This window comes from Anas acuta, chromosome 1, assembly GCF_963932015.1.
Source record: "Anas acuta chromosome 1, bAnaAcu1.1, whole genome shotgun sequence".
NCBI classification, from domain to species: domain Eukaryota; kingdom Metazoa; phylum Chordata; class Aves; order Anseriformes; family Anatidae; genus Anas; species Anas acuta.
The window spans coordinates 129,307,981-129,321,525 of record NC_088979.1 but is presented as its reverse complement, the minus strand read 5'-3'; the positions used below and the strand labels follow the sequence as shown (position 1 = coordinate 129,321,525).

Genomic DNA, 13,545 nt, shown 5'->3' with positions numbered 1-13,545 from the left:
AAATATTCATAGGAAGTGAAAAATTTTTTGTTGACATTTTCAAAGTGCAATATTTGGTCTCCGGATTTGCCCCAAGTTCCTTCAGGTAGAATTAAAGTAGAGATGTTCTGAAGCAAACCCTCTGAGATCTGCATGGGTCTTCATTACTAAGTGTTCTTCTCTATAGACCAGCTCCTACTGCGCGGAGCAGATAACTTAACAAAACCCTTTCAAAGAAATTGATTCAACCTGAACATACAAAGCAAATAATACTAATAAATTAAATAATAATAACAATAATAAAAATAATAATTTCATAACATTGAATTTGTCATTCTTTTCTGTAGAAAGAGATAAGATAAGTAGAAGGCCAGCCAAGACCAAAGTGCCCTAGCAAAAATTCATTGTCTGGCTCTGCCTTCTTGTATGGGCCCTCTCAGACCTTTAAGTAAGCATTCCCCCAAACAGCTTTACCATTCTCTGTTCCCAGAACACCCTGTCAGATCATCAGGTCTAGGAGTTGGGCCAATCCTAGCAAAGCTGTTCCATTTTCATCAGGACACACAGTCACCGAAGGGGAAAATAATCTCTAGCTTAATATTTTCAATATTCACTTATACACTCAGACCCTGTCCTTATAACTCTCTAGTTGTTTATAAAAGGTAGAATAGGGTCTGTAGCAGGTTTTAGGAGTATCACTCTCCATGATGCAGGGAGCCCACTGGGTGGTGGGAGATGCAGGTTCAAACTTCCTTTCACAACACAGGGAACCTGAGCACACAACTCCCACTGTCTTGAAGCAATGGGGTCCTTTCTCCTTGGTGCAGGGGAAAAGAGACAGCCCCTCCGCCAGTCCTGGAAGTCGGATTTAATCATGTCCTTTTCCACTTACAGCTGGTTAACAATTTTCACTTCAGATGGCAAATAGATATGGTTATTCTACAGCTGCATTATTCAGCAAATTTACTATTCACAGAAAAGCACTGTGCAGCTCTAAGATGAATACATTTAAAATGCTCAGATACAGTCATAGAAAGACAGGGCTGTCTCTGAATATTCATTTGCCATCATTGCCACAACACATTCACATTTATTCTACATGAATTTCCCAATATGCCTTAGAAGTAACAAGAAGTGAATGGCACTGCTATGATAATGGTGCACAGGGGGGGACTTCATGCAGGAGGGATGGCATTTGTCGCAAAATTGCAGGCCGTCCTTCAGGAACACAACTTCCTGGAAAACTGTGCCTTTTGCAAGTGATCTAGATTGCCACGTTGCCAGGCGTCATGCCCAGTTCAACAGATGGACATTATACAGGTGGCCAGGAGCCCATGCAGAAGCATAAAACATGCTGATTATGGCTTGTCTGATAGCCTAAAACAGCCAAAAAGCTGCTGCCCATCTTGCACTCCTCATGAGGGGAGGTATCAGAAGCGAGTGAGATTTTCTGTTCCCTGTTTGTAAAAATAGGAGCTCTGTCCAGCTTTCTGACTTTTCACAGGCTGCTTAGAGACTGAGAAATCTAAGAACAAATGCTACACATTGAGAAGTTTTTAAGATACTGTACTTGAAGCTCAAGCATATTTTCCTTTAATAACCAATGCAGACAGGGAGTCCTGCAGGCAATCCCATTCCAGCAGTGGCTTTTGGGGCACAATACCACATCTTTCTCAGCAGACAGTGAGGACAGAGAGACCAGGAGGGCTTTTCCTCTGCATCTGATCAGCTCTCAGGCATATGCATGAATGTGACGATATGGTTTCTTCCTGCTTGACCTGGCATGAATGCTGCCATCCTGGTACAGTCCTCACATCCGGATGGGCACACAGACACCCTCCCTTGTGCCAATACTTTTGCCTGGCCTTCTTTGAGTAAGGAGCCACCGGTTCCTAGTTAAGTGTTTCATAGAATCACAGGTGGGTTGAGGTTGGAAAGGGCCTGTGGAGGCCATCTGGTCCAACCCCTGCTCAAGCTAGGCCACCCAAAGCAGGCTGCCCAGGACCACGTCCAGGTGGCTTTTGAAGATCTCCAGGAAGGAAGGCTCCACAGCCTCTCTGGGCAGCCTGTGCCTGTGCTCCCTCACCTAGACAGCACAGAAGGGCTGCCTGGTGTTTAGGTGGAACCTCCTGTGTTCCAGTTTGTGCCCATTGCCTCTTGTCCTGGTGGTGGGCACCACTGAGAAAAGCTTGGTTCCATCTTCACTGCATCCTCCCTTCAGGTATTTACACACATTGATAAGAACCCTCTGAGCCTCCTCTTCTCCAGATTGAATAGTCCCAGCTCTCTCAGCCTCTTCTCATAGGAGAGGTCCTCCAGCCTCTTCATTGCCTTGGTGCTTCTCTGTTCAACTTCCAGTCCATATCTGCTTGCCTCTATCTTACATGTTTTGAACATTCAGTATTCTCAGTGGCAGCTGTGCAGTTCCTCTGCATTCATGGGTCTTCAGAATAAACCTGTCAAATGATCCAGCTCCTTGTGCAAGAGTGCATCTCAGACGACAACTTGGCTGTGAGCAAGAAGCAGTGAAACTGTTTTCAAAGTCATCCTCTGACCTTCTGCAGTCAAGCTCCTACAAACGCATGGCAGGTTGCCAGCATTTAGATAAAACTGGAGCTGGAATCTCCTGAGCCCTGAGCAGTACCTGAAGAAGACAAGAGCTGTTCGGAAATTTGCAGTAATGTGTCCCGGCAGCTTGACGGCAGCCCAGAGAGGTGACAATGACTGTGAACAGCGGTGAAAGCAGATCACAGCTTGCTCAGCCTGGGCGCTTCCCTTCCACTACACGCAGTAATGGCCAGCAAGCACATGAAAGCCTCAGCAACACATTTTCGTTGTCAGGTCCATATGACAGATCAACTTAAAAAGCACAACTTGCAACAGGCACATGTAGGCACAGCTGCATAGATATAAGAAAAACAAATTCCTTTATACGAGCTGTAAGGTTCCCTCAGATGTGGTTAGCTTTTTCAGAAAGAACAATGCATCCAAGAGAAAACTGCCAGAGACAGTGCATTGTTAAGACAATACAATCAAAGACTTAAGAGCATTAACTGTTTTGTTTTGTTTTGTTTTGTTCTTAGTCTGTTTTTAATGTTCTTATTGATGTCCTCTAGAAGATATTTGGGACATGGCTGCTCTCTGGTACTAAGACATGACTTCCATAACCGCAAAGAACTTGCTGCAGTGATATTGAGCTAACCTACTTGCAGCTAATAACGGCAGCATTTTCTCACATCTCAGTTTCTTTTTCATCTCCCATGAGAGCCGCTGTCTCATGCCTATGATGATATCTCAGTCACTTACTGTGTTGGCATCTGCAAAGTCACAAGTTCAGCATTCTGGATTAATTGCAAGTTGATTTACAAAAAAAAAAAAAAAATAAAGAGCTATGAAGGGAGCAGCAGCTCAAACACCAAAGAAATAGTGTATTATTTTAGAATTAAGATAAATAGAACTCAGGGGAATTGAGCATAAGGCCCATAAAGACTTGTGTATTTATCCCTATGTCAAGGGATAACCTTACAAATATTATTTAGATAATTTGATGTCAGCATTAGCCAGGAATGATTAAGCAATTTGCTGCAGCTGTTAGAATATGCTTACAGCTGGTGTCACGAGTCAGCTTGCAAGCACACATCTGAACCCATACTGCTGTGATACAAGAGTTTACTGCACTCAGTTCTGAGTGCTTTTGTGCTTTCAAATAGTGGTGCCCCTTTTAATGCCCTACACATTCATTCATATCATGCACTTCTTGATTATTCACCCCTTCAGGGCTCTTGTAGCCAATGTTACTGAACCATGGATTGTGCCTGAATTAACAGCACACTGGTTTCCACGCACCCATTCTCCGCATAGGCACTTTTGGCATGCATTACATGCAAGGTAGACTATTTTACTTGTCCACACGGGAAGACGGAAAAAAACACTTAAAGTACCATTAACTCACCCTATTTCTCATTTTATCCCAAATTCCCCAACTACACAAACCCTTGTTTACTTAGCCTAGGGAAAGCTACCTTACTTAAGATTCAGTATAATCCCATTAAGTCAGTGGCAAAACCAGTGGTAGTATGCTCAGAGCTTCAAATAAAACAACAAAAAAATCAGGCATGCAATGCACTTGAGAGTGGTTAGGAATGGTATGAAGTAACAAGATCAATCATAAAGATTGATCATTAAATCAATAAAATCAGAGATGCCAAATATTCTTCATCAATCCAAGAGCTTTTATTCTGGTGGTAGATCCCTATACGTTGCCTAATTTCATTTCAATTGCCTCTGCACAAGGAGCTCTCCCCTGTTCTCACTGTGGGTCCCTCCACAAGCAGCATGGTCACCCAGCTGAGAACTGACCACACTGGTGGGGTGATGCTATTCCCATCTTTTCCTTTCCCTTTGCTCTCCTCCCTCCCACACCTGATTGCCCTTTACAGACCCAAAGCCAGAAAATCTTCCACTCAGACTCTCAGTGAAGATGCTCCTTCCTCCCAGAACTCATGTTACTTCAGCCTTTATACACAGCTTGCCAAGACTCCATGCTGCCTCCTCTTTCATATGGACAGAGGCTTCCAACACTGACAAACCTGTGCTATGCTCTCATCTCCACTCCCAAAGATTAAAATCAAACAAATTAGCTTGATTTTCCTTCTGCACACCTTTTCAATGGCTTTTTTCCAGGTCGGGGATTACGTTCACTCCCACCATCAGCTCCAAAATCCCCAAAGCAAGGAGACACGCTCTTCCAACAGTGATTGCAGAATACATTTTTCTCAGACAGGCTGTTTTTTAACGACGTGCTGTCCTTACCAGATGACCTTCAGAATAATCTGATGCACACCAAGTCCAGTTAGACATTGCAGATATAGACTCTAATCCCTTTGAAGATGCAAGCTCATAGGACTGGATTCTGTATTAATTAAAGTTGTGGTATTTTTTTTCCTAAGCCTCCACCAATTACTGCTTTTACACAGTCATGCTGAGAATACTATATATAGTGCCAAGGGAAAGCTGACTATTTTTCAATGAACATGGAGCTATCCTATACACCAAAGCAATGAAACATTAAAATCAGTGTTCACTGGTATTTTGGGACTGTGTGTGATCCTCATTCTGCCAACTCAAATTAGAATGTGCTTTTAATAGCTACTCTTTCCAAAACCAATAGAGCTAAACATCAATCCATTCTGTTGCCTGACAGTTTGAATCTTAGCTTTCAAAAGATGAGCTGTTCATCTTAGTTTGACTCTTTGAAGATTGTGGCTGCTATAATCACACAGAAGTGGAAGTAATATAAAAGGATAGGCAGAACAGCATGACTGTAAACTACTTGCATTGTAGAAATGAAATTGCTCCCTAGTATTTCTAAATCTTCTGAATATTTCACAGCACTTACAACTGAAATTCTGGAGAATGAGAAAACCAATGAAATGAGAAACAAAGAAATCAACCAGAAAAAAAGTTATAGAACTAAGCCTGATATTTTAGCATTCAGTTTTACTGGATTGCATGCCAGAGTGAGCCACTGAGAAGAAATGTAATCAGATCACACATTTTCTCAGGTTTTAAAGGAAAACAGAACTCTAACAGAACACGAATCTTATAGCAAAGCCGTTTCTGCTATCCTTCCCTTAAGTTCTAGAATAATAAATTTGGCCTGATCACTTTTGTTTCCTCTTTATACAGCTCCAGACATCTTAGGATTACCGCATAAAAATATTGAAAATACGGTCTTCAGAAAATTTACTCTTTATTAACATGCAGTCTCTCAAACAGTCCACTCTGTCTACGGACAGCAACCAAACAGGAAAAGAACAGTGCAGAATCCCCTGTACTTTTAGGTCTCTAACCCCAATGCTGTCCAGACTTGAGTCTCAAGAGATCACTGCTATAGCATTGCAGCAAAAACAAAGTTAGTAACATTAAGCTTTCCTGTCTGTTCATTCTGGCCTTAAATGCTTTATAACCCAAATATAAAACATATTTTTACGTCTATGTTTACAGTGATGTAAGACTAATTCATAAGTGAGGACACTTTCTGGCAGGTATACTTGATTGTTTACTAAGCCTTCAACATCATGACCTCCTTAGCATATTAATAATTTTTGCACGTCAGTGAAGCTGACATTCAGCTATATCTTCTCTTCAACCCCTTATAGCACTTTCCAAAGAAATTTGAATATAGAAAACCAACAATATTCGAATTAAAATGTTTCTTCTTAAAATGCCCTGTGCAACAAAAAGTGTAGATTGAAGAGAAATTATTTTAAGAAGTAAATGCTTTGATAGACATTAGGACACAATTGTAGCTAGGATAGTTGGGGATTTTGTTTGTTTGTGTGTGGGGTTTGTTTTGTTTTGTTTTTATGAATATGATCACCTAAGAAATGTTTTGTAAACTACAGTATATGGATCACTGGTGGTCCCTGAGGTCATATCACATTGCCTGCAGCTGGAGTGAAGATCTGTATTAAAGAATGTTGTCAACTAAAAGTCTGATAATTAGTTGTTCATAGGCCACAAGAATATGGGATGAATCTACAATATTTTAAACAGGGTAAAATAAATTTACAAAACTATAAAACCTGCAAAAATAGTTCCTTTACTAGCTGCTTCCCCTAAGCAACTTCACCTGTTCTGGCATCCCGGGGACAATAAGCATTGCTACTGAGCAGAGAACTAGCAGTCACCTGAATACAAGCAGAAGAGGTGAGAAATTGCTCTGGAGCAGTTAGGTTAGTGGAGGCCAGACACAAAGCAAAAAAGATGGAAAAAGAGTGAAACACACATTGACAATCCAATGGACAATAGATCTTGTCTTTGTCTCGTCTCTTGTCTGGACCCTTCCAGATCTTGGCACAAGAGTCCATGCCATCATTGAAATCTCTAGAAATGAGCCAGGAGTATTCAAGCCAGTCCAAGGACTGCAGGTGCCACTAGACTTTGAAGGCACCAGCTTCAGTGAGCTTTCAAAATGTCTCTTCTGAAAAAAAAAAATACTTCACTTTCATTTAATGTCAATTTACAGCAATATTTCTCCACAATTCCAGTGCTGTTCAATTCTGCCTAGAAACATTGGCAGATGTTTCTCAAGGCTTTCAACAGATGTTTGAGATGTGTTGATTTGCTGCACACTAGATCTTTGAAAGCGCCTACCCTTTACTCTGCAACTCATACATGAACACCTGGGAAAGACTAAGAATATGACAAGTAAATTTGAACTCTGTCCACATCCAAGCATTTTTAGCTCCGAAGATTTTCTGATACAGGTGTAGTTTATCTGTGTAGTAAGCCCAGTGAATCTTACTTCCAAGTACTTGCCTAATATTTTCTTCTCTTCATCCTTGTAACCAATTATTTTACCAGTACATTCTTTCTTACAACATGATTGCCTTGATTCCTTTGTCAAAAGCCTTTTGAAAATCCAAATAGACTTTTCTACCGGCTATAGACAATCCTTATTCAAATACTTGGTGATCTATTCAAGAACTCTAAAAGTTTTACATGCTATAATTTCCCTTGGAGTCAACAGTGCTGACTCTCCACAAGAGCATGTATATTTATCCATATGTTCACTAATAATATCTTAAAATACAGTCTGTACCAATTGGGTTGGTACAAATATCAGGCTTACAGACCTATTTGAACTATTTTTAAACATCAGTGTTCCTTTGATACCTACTTATCTTCACGTACCAAGGCAGTTTTAAGAGAGGAAACACACTACTGTTCCTTCAATACTCATGGGTGAGTCCAGTCCTGCTGTTTACTTTTATGTAATTAGAAGCATAGAAGCACTGAATCACAGAATTATTAAGGTTACAAAAGACTTCCAGGATCATCTGGTCCAACCATCCCCTCACCACCAATAGCACCCACTATACCATGTCCCTATGTGCCACGTCCAACCTTTCCTTGAATACCCCCAGGGACAGTGACTCCACCACCTCCCTGGCAACCTGTCCCAGTGCCTGACTGTTCTTTCCGAGAAGAAATGTCTCCTACACATCCCCTGGTACAACTTGAGGCCATTCCCTCTAGTCCTATCACTAATTACCTGTGAGAAGAGGCCGACCCCCAGCTCCCTTTCAGGTAGCTGTAGAGAGCAATAAGGTCTCCCCTGAGCCTCCTCTTCTCCAGACTAAACAACCCCAGTTCCCTCAGCCGGTCCTCACAGGACTTGTGCTCCAGGCCCTTCACCAGCTTTGTAGCCCTTCTCTGGACATGTTCAAGGGCCTCAATGTCCTTGTACTGAGGGGCCCAAAGCTGAACACACTACTCGAAATGCAGTCTCACCAAAGCAGAGCACAGCGGGACGATCACCTCCCTGGTTCTGCTTGCTACACTATTCCTGATACAAGCCAGGAAGCTGTTGGCCTTCTTGGCCACCTGGGCACAATGCAATGCAAACTGCCTTTCTGCAATGGATGTGTCTTCTCTAAGCAGTTCTTCTTTACCTGATCATCAATTGACCATACACATATTATGGCAGGTGGGGATGGGGTTGTTGGGTTTTGTAGTTTTTTTTTGCTTTTCTGGCTCATGCTGTTGCTGCAAGGAGGATTTTGCATTTTTTGCAACTCCTCTAGTCAGTTACTTTTGAAAAGTTTTTCTGCCTGCCACACACATACATATATGTATATTTAATATTTAATCAGCCATATTATAATAATTTCCATTTCCTTTGTTTGGAAACAACTTCAGCTTTTGGTAGGATGTTTCTGTGTTTCCAGTAATCTCCTCTTTTTTTTTTTTTTTTTCCCATTTAGCGATGTCAACTTTATTTTACCTTTTCTTAAGGCTTGACAGATCCTAGCACTGTCCTTCCAGTATGGGATATGTTAAAGAGTCCTCTATTTTGAGTAATCATCCAGATATATTTTCTAAGATGCATGGTGTTTAATGCCAAGAATGCTGCTTAAATTCCTTCTCAACATGATTAAACTGACAAGGTTTCTCCTTGTCTGGTAGTACAGCCTGTACTCAATTTAAATTGCAATAACTAGAACAGTCTCAAAAAGAAGCATAGTACACATAGCTGAAATATGCTAGAGCTTTTGCTAATCTCTTCAACTGTTCTGATATTTTTGAAAGTGCTAGAATTCCTTCATTTTCTTCTCCTCATTAACTTAATTCAAAGGATATACAGTGTAAAAGAAGTAAAAAATCAAATAATAAATTAAAAAATAAACTTTTTTTTTTCCTTTAAGGTAGCAGGAAATTAATTTCGTTTGCTAGGAGAAGAGTAATACTTTTGAAAGGCAGTTCTTGTCCTTGACTACTTTACAGCCCTCTCTGCATTTGTAGAGGAGAGTGTTTTGTTTTCAAATGTCAGAGAAGGATCAGTGGCATTCAGACTGCATTATATAGGAGCAGCTTTGTAAATGCAGTCCATGTTCTTCCTGTGTCACATATCTGTAAGTGTTACGTCTCTTATTTTTCATAATACACCAATACAGATGTTGTCCTACCTTCTCATATTCTTAAATACCAGACAAGAAAACCTTGCATACCCTTTTCCTGATGGTTAGGACTACCTCCTACCAGATAAGAGACTGGAAAGGAAACCAAACTTGGACCTAACACAACTTCAGTGACTGGGGTGACTATTTTCCTCTCACTTAAAATATATCTGCCTTGGGCAGTTTTCTGAACCAAGCTCTATGTCATTCAGCTGAAACTGCTCAGCCTGATTTTGTAAATTGCTTGGGGACAACTTAAACTATACTATCGGGAAGTTTTGGTCAGTAAAAAATACATCCAGCTCTAGTTTCATTTCTTTGTTTGACTGAGGTCTTCGCACCAATTCCCTTCAAGGATGTATCAAAATATTACTACGACAGGAGCTAGATTGAAGTGACACCGTATGGGTTTTAGAGGAGATGGTAAGTACCTTCCCAACAAGTGCTGTATGTGAAACAAAAATCAAGCTGTAAACTCCTTTTTTTGTACTCCATCGAGCTTACCTGTCTTCCTGAAACCTAAAGAACATCAGCTGTTACAGGCGTTCACGTTCAAATGATTAAGGAAAACAAGTTCCGTCTTCTACAGAATTAAGGAGATTTCTTTCAGATTCAGGCAGCACAAAAGATAAGCTCCTTTTCTTTAATGCTCAGAGCAATTAATATTGAATTACAATAGAAATTCTATCCAAGGACTTCTAACAATCACATTAATACTAAATGACTTCCACATGCTTTATGCGATTACAAAAAACACCAAAGATGTGAACATAGATTAAGCCATTATTTTAAATCATTAGTGAATAATCAAACAGGAACAAAAGCTATCCATTAGCGGTTTGTCTACATGAAGCAGCAGTAACACATTACCTGAAAAACCTTTAGACTTGAACTGGGCAACCAGGCCAAAGGGTATATTGGAGTGAGGAGGAAGGAACCTAGGGATCCACACCACAAAGCAGTGACATGGAAACAGGATGTCTTAAGGGCATCCATTTGATAAGGTCAAAGCACTTTTCAGATAAGGCCCTATTGTAGGTTTGAAGACAGTTGTAAATGTCAGATCTGCCAGTGGCTCTGAAGAACCTGAGCTTAGTCATGAATCACATGGGACAAAAGAAAGTCATGTCCATAAACCCTACCTTGAGGAATGGTGCAGAAATGGTTACATTCCCCAAAGGTTTTCATTTAGCCATCAGTTGCTCTGGCTGCTATACCTTCACATTCCTAGCAGCTCAGTAAGATATTCCTAAAGCAGCTAATCACACAGTAAAATTGATGGAATTTAGCCTTTTGTTTTACAGAAATATGCCAGAATACCTTGTATCGTGATGTGCAACACTTGGGAGCAACTGTTGAAGCTGTCTTTATCCAGATAATGATTTGAAGAACAAATATACTTTTCAACAAGCAACATATTTTTATCTGAATTTGCCTCAAGGCCAAATTTCCCTTCCCTGATTGCTGTTACTCTAATAAGCCACAGTGCACAGTGCTGTTTTGCCTTGCCAAACCAGAGTCAGGAAACTTACGTGCTCCAGCATTCTAGCACTTTGCTTCTAATACCAAGAAGTTCTTCTCAAACTGGTCCTGCTTGTTGGAAAAATCAGAACATTTCTTCCACCTCCCTCCAAACCTGCATTTCTTATTTTAAAAAGAACAACCTCAGGAATGTTACATTTTAAAATGTTTCTCTATTTTGAAAAATATCTCAAAATTAAGTAGAAATATTAAGATGCTTTTTTGATGCTTGACACAACTCCATTGATATCCATGGATTTACACTACTTTTTTATCAAATGCTCACTTCATGATATCATACACCAGATATTTAAAATTTCAGAAACCACTAGTACACTGCAGTATTCAAGAAGCACACTGTGAACATACAACTAAAGACAATGACCTTACCTGGATGCACAAGAGTATAGAGACAACTCATTCAGCATAATCATTTGCATTCCCAAGCCATGCTTGTTTAATGTACCAGGAGAAAGGAGGGACGGCAGTAACAGTGCTGGAGTATACAGTGGCAAAAAATATGACAGCACACTGTATGAACACACAGGCTCTGACAGAAAAGTCTCACGTACTCTGTTTCAGCAGCCATACCCAGTTCCATTTTCTGCTCAATGTACCTAGGAGCATGGAATCAGAAGCATAAACAATTTGCATGAGGGCATACTAATTTGCCTAATGAATTTCTGTCCAGAAAAACAGTTGACAAAAATTGTTCACCCAATATATGCCAGCTATTTCTCCGATTTATTTTTCTCAGTACCATTCTCTGCAGCCTCAAGTGGTGAAGTACTGCTAGAGGTATATGCAGGGCAGATGTCTGACCTAGTTCAGTATACCAACCACCAAGGTCTCTGGGGACAGCCCAGCAGAAGTACCTGTTTCAGCAAAATCTAGCTGCAATTGTTCGTGTACGACTTCGTTGGATGTAGCAACTTGTACAAATTTCCCCAACAGAGGTGGAACAAAGGCATGGGAACAAAGGAGTGGAGGGATCGCCTGGGTTTACAGTTTCTGCTGTGGCTGGGACACAGGCAAACTGCAGACATTTTGCAGAGCTGAGATGCCAGTGGGAAACAGCAAGAGGAACAGAGAAGTTGCAGAGCAAAATTTGTTGGAAATCCTGCAGTGGATCCTTCACTGTAAGAAATGACAACTTCAGAAGGCTGTATAGGAGCTTCCAGCAGCCCTGAAATGTTTTCTGATATTCTGTAACCACCATAATACCTGTAATAAAGAATCAAATACTACAACTGTCAGATGCTGCTAAAAAAGCAGAAGAAATCACGGCTATCACCAATGTCCTCATGCCTCTAAACTAAGATGATGCTTGCCATTAAAAAAAAAAAAAACAGGTAATCTTAAGAAGGCATCTGTAGCTTGCAATTCAAAAGCTATGAGCAAACTCACTGTTCACACTTGCTCAGCACAGATGCAGAGATCAGTTTTCTTCCAACACTTTTGTTAGATTTTTCTCCTTTACAGTCCAGGACACTCAAACTCCAGTTCTCAGACCCCAGACAAAATGGCTTCAAATTCAGTGGTCTCAGTTTATAAGACCTGATGCATGCTTTTGGTTTGGTGTAGCTCTGTACCACTAAGTGCCCCTTTGGTTTAGACCTACACAGGCTGAAACACTGAAAGCCAAATGTAGATGAAACTGAGAGCAACACTACCACCTTAACCACCTAAGCCACCTTCTGAAAATTCGTATACCCAAAAGAACACTGGCAACCTGTGCAAATATTATTTCAGGATGACAGTTTTGTATAGTCATACCTAATAACTGCTGGGGACATAGTGCCATAATAGTACTGAGAGGTTAGTTGTCTCTGTTAAATTAAAAATGACCCCAAATCAAGTAAAAGTACTGGATTCCTGATTGCTCACATAGCATAATGCTGTTAGCTCACCCTTTAGCTCTGTTTCAAGTGCTCCAGCTACTTCTCTCCAAGACAAATATGCTGCAGAGACTCAGTCAATGCCCTTGTAGGCCACTCTGTGCTCTCTGTGCTACTTGGCATTGGAGCCATGAATTGGTCCCTGTCCTCATTTATTTACTGGTATAGCTATATCTCCAACGCACATCGGAGAAGAGAAGCACATTCATGTGGAGCAGCAGAAATGAGAAACAAGCCACAATTTGCCATTGTCACAGGCTCGCTCTCAGACTACAACTGGGAGTCTACCACAGCACAGGGAGGGAGCCAGAGGACCTGTCTTTAGTTGATGTAACTTCACTGGCCAGGAACAACTAATGTGGTTGCCTTAGTGATGCCTACAAAAGCCAGTCTTGGATCTTATGGGGGAATTAAAAGCAAAGCCCTGAACACCTTGCTACTGCAAGTTCCCAGACTGATAAAAGGTTTGTGATTATGCATGGGTACAGCACATATACAGATGTGCTGAGCTGAGCCAGCCAAGCCACTTGGCTTTCCTGCCAGATTCACATACAAAAATGGGAGTAAACTTTATGCTTCAGATACTGTCTGCAGGAAACAAACAGGAGAAGGCCATTAAATGCTGAGGAAGGGGAAGAGCACCAGTCTCACTCAGGCTGCCCCAAGCTGTTATCTCAGGGAGG

General features: G+C 41.0%; 1 protein-coding gene across 5 annotated transcripts in view; it reads right to left on the bottom strand.

Moving 5' to 3' along the window:
- Nucleotides 1-13,545, bottom strand: part of ST8SIA1 (ST8 alpha-N-acetyl-neuraminide alpha-2,8-sialyltransferase 1) — a 149,634-nt gene that overhangs the window by 14,140 nt on the left and 121,949 nt on the right. The gene's annotated exons all lie outside the window — the stretch shown is intronic.